We start from the raw sequence: 3839 nt of genomic DNA, 5'->3' as shown, positions 1-3839 counted from the left end.
CCCCTAATATTTTTTCAAAGCAGAGACATGATACCTGGCCGATCATTTTATTTTATTATTTTTAAAATTTTTGGCTGTGCTGCATGGCCTGTGGGATCTTAGTTCCCCGACCAGGGGTAGAACCCATGCCCCTTGTAGCAGAAGCGTGGAGTCTTAACCACTGGGCCACCAGGGAAGTCCCCTAGCTGATCATTTTAGACCCTGGGGACTCATCAGGGAGCACGACTGTGCTCGCTCTGCACCTGCCCCTCCATGTTTTTTTTTGTTTGTTTGTTTTTTGTTTTTTTTTGCGGTACACGGGCCTCTCACCGCTGTGGCCTCTCCCATTGCGGAGCACAGGCTCTGGACGCGGAGGCTCAGCAGCCATGGCTCACGGGCCCAGCCGCTCCGCGGCATGTGGGATCCTCCCGGACGGGGGCATGAACCCGTGTCCCCTGCATTGGCAGGCGGACCCCCAACCACTGCGCCACCAGGGAAGCCCTCCCTCCATGGTTTTTTCACTCAATAGAATTTCCCTAAGTTTCTTGACTAGTCAGCAGGGCTCTGAGGTAGTGCAGATTCTGTGAAGACCAAGCTCCCCTCTGGGTGGATGGCTTTGTGGAGACCTTGAGAAAAGGTTAGCGTCTGTGACAAGTAAACAGAAAATACATGCTGGGTTCTCCAGGTCACTTTTCATCCCTGATCATTAAACTACGGCATGCACAGGAAAATTGTGAATCTGAATATTAAATGTGAGGAACTGACAGTGGCTTCTTTGATGAATAATTCTCAGTCTGATTCTCAGTGTCACGGAACTTACTGGTAAGCCCTCATTGCTTGATTGATGAGGTTTTTGCCAAGGCTTTCTTTTTTTAAATCTTTGACATTTTTAGCTTGCTTACAACCCAGGGGCTTCAGGCACAGACAGTTCTACTCTCTTCTAGGAAAATGGACCTCTTTCAATGAAATAAATTTGTTTCTGAAGGCTCATTTTGATGTTCTCTCTCTCTCTCTTTCTGTGGTCTCTAACCGAATGCAAGAAGGCTGCAGTGAGGTAGGCCCTCTATCTGCAAATCTGAAACTATGGGAAATGAGGTGTGCTCAGAAAATTGAATAGAAAAATTCATGCTAGTTGGGATTACCGATCTGTGGAATATACCATAAGATTGTTTGTTTGTAAACATTTAAGCAAACAGTAGGAGGACACCCCAAGCTCTACCTAAAGGGAAAAACACAGGCTCCACAGTTGGAAAGAATCCATTCCAAATCTTGGCTCCATAATTTACTACTTGTGTAATCTTGGGCAACTTTCTTAAATTCTCTAAATCTTAGTTTCCTTATTTTCAGATTTTGTGTGCAAATGAATAGAGCAGAGAATTTATTATAACAGTTAAATGAGGTATTGTATCCAAAGCCTCTTGGATAGTGTTCATACATCACAGGCACTGAGCACAAGGTTATTATTAATATGGCCCTCTTCATTATCAAGGTTGTTAGGGCATGGTTTCAAGGAGGTAGGACAAATGGATGTCACTGCTATTTTGAAAAAGAATTGTCAACATTTATAGGAGCACTTGTCTAAATGTTGTTCTATACGTATTAACTCAACAACACTGTGAGGTAGGTGCTATTCTCATCTCTATTTTATAGATTAGGAAATGAAGGCGCAAACACAAAGTCACACAGCTAAACGGTGGTGGAAACGGGATGCCACCTTAGGGGGTCTAGATCTAGATCTAGAACTTGTGCACTGAGCCACTGACTGTGTCAGCCTCCTTCCAGGGCATAAATCCAGTCAACTTGGTTCACTATATTAAGAAAGAGAAGGGAAATGGTAAATCTAGAGAGCAGGGTAGAATAAAGTGATTCATACTGCTGAAGGAAAGGAGGCACAGAAGCCAATCAAACATTTTCACTTTGGCTTAGTGTTTTATCAGAAATATGCATAGAATTTTTCGTTCTCCATAGTTAGCACTGAGTATAATATAATACAATATAAATAGTATAATAAATATAATATAATATGTGTGCATATATAATATTTTAAATATTATTTGCACCTGCTTTTATTCGATGCTCTAGGAAGATAGACTATGTTTGTCGGCTTTGAGTAATCTTATTTCCTTCTCTGTTTCTTTGCTATATATATATAGCATGTATATATATTAGTCAAAAGACTTGGGTGCAAATCCAGGCTCTACCATTACTAGTTGAATGACCATAAGCAAGTTATTTAAATAACTTGAGGCTTGATTTCCTCATTCATAAGAAAAGGATGACAAGAATGTTTCAAGATCTTGTAAGGTTCAAATGAGGTAACTGTGAAAGTGCTTTGTAAAACCACTTGCTGGTTATTATATAATGGCTGGCAGGGGTAGTGTCTTTCTCATCTGTATACTCCTCATCTCCCAGCAGTACCTTGTGTTCAGGAGACAATTTTATAGATATTTGCTGAGTGATTGAATAGGGGGAAAAGGAAGCAAACATTTTACGTCATATATAATGTGACGTAATTTTTTTTTTTTTTTTTTGCTGCACCACACGGAGTGCGGAATCCTGGTTCTCTGACCAGGGATCGAACCCTCACCCCTTGCAGTGGACGCATGGAGTCTTAACCAATGGACTGCCGGGGAAGTCCCCCTTTGCCATCTATTTATTGCAGGTGTTCTTTGTGCCAGGCATTGTGCTGCAGGAGTGTCCTCAGGTGTGCTTGAACTCCAGAAGCATAGGCTTAGAGCATAGATAAGTTGTAGTACTCCTTCAATCTGCATTCAAGGAGGATCTACCTTTTCCAGTATATTGACTTTCCTAGTTCCTTTGGAAGGTGGTCTCTCATTGAGATGCCATTAAACATCTGAATCTACATTTAAGCATCCTTGTTCTTATTGAATACACATCAAGAAACCATCCGATGACTTGTGTTCTGATTCATGTGTTTTACAGGCTTGAGTATTTTGGTCAGTGTGGTAGTTATGTTACTCATTATAAATTAATAAACTGACATCCTGAGTTACTCACCAGTCTCTGCAAATTGTGTTAATGTGAGATCACTTCTGAGAAATGATGACATTCTTTCTGATTCTTTTTTTTTTTTGGAGCAAATAATTTTTATTATTATGTTTTTCTTTTACAAATGCACCAAAGAATCATGCAATGCTGCCAGCATTGGATGCAATCCTGGGCCACAAGTCTGCACATTCCTTTGCAGCTGGTCCTGTGATGGCAGAACCTTTCATCTCGCCTTTATTGTTTACTATGACCCCTGCATTATCTTCAAAATAAAGAAACACACCATCTTTTCTCCGGTATCACTTTCCTTGTCGAATTACCGCTGCTGGATGTACCTTCTTTCTGAGCTCTGGTTTGCCCTTCTTGACTGTGGCCATCACCATGTCACTCACACCAGCAGCAGGAAGTCTATTCAGTCGTCCCTTGATCCCCTTCACAGAGATGATATACAGATTTTTGGCTCCTGTGTTGTCAGCACAGTTGATCACGGCTCCAACCGGAAGACCCAAGGAAATCCGGAATTTCGCACCAGAGGACCCACCACGTCCTCACTTTGACATCTTGAACACCCTCTTTCTGATTCTTGATGTACAAATTACTTGCCTAAGGAATAGCCTCCGGAATTTGTTGAGTTTACCAAAATAATGTTACTTTTTGAGTTCTCCTGGTGCCTGGTTGGTTTGCATGGATTTTCTTTGAAAATACAGTATAATCAAATTTCCAGACAAGTCACAGTTCCTACAACGGGTAAAGAAAAATAAAGAACCAATACTGTTCTTATGGGCTTCCCTGGTGGCGCAGTGGTTGAGAGTCTGCCTGCTGATGCAGGGGACGTGGGTTCGTGCCCTGGT

General features: G+C 41.7%; 1 pseudogene; it reads right to left on the bottom strand.

Moving 5' to 3' along the window:
- Positions 1-3110: 3110 nt before the first annotated feature.
- Positions 3111-3551, bottom strand: LOC102985339 (60S ribosomal protein L23-like; annotated as a pseudogene).
- Positions 3552-3839: the final 288 nt, after the last annotated feature.

This window comes from Physeter macrocephalus, chromosome 11 (genome assembly GCF_002837175.3).
Source record: "Physeter macrocephalus isolate SW-GA chromosome 11, ASM283717v5, whole genome shotgun sequence".
NCBI classification, from domain to species: domain Eukaryota; kingdom Metazoa; phylum Chordata; class Mammalia; order Artiodactyla; family Physeteridae; genus Physeter; species Physeter macrocephalus.
Note: the sequence above shows the minus strand (reverse complement) of the source record. Positions and strands in the feature narration are given on the sequence as shown.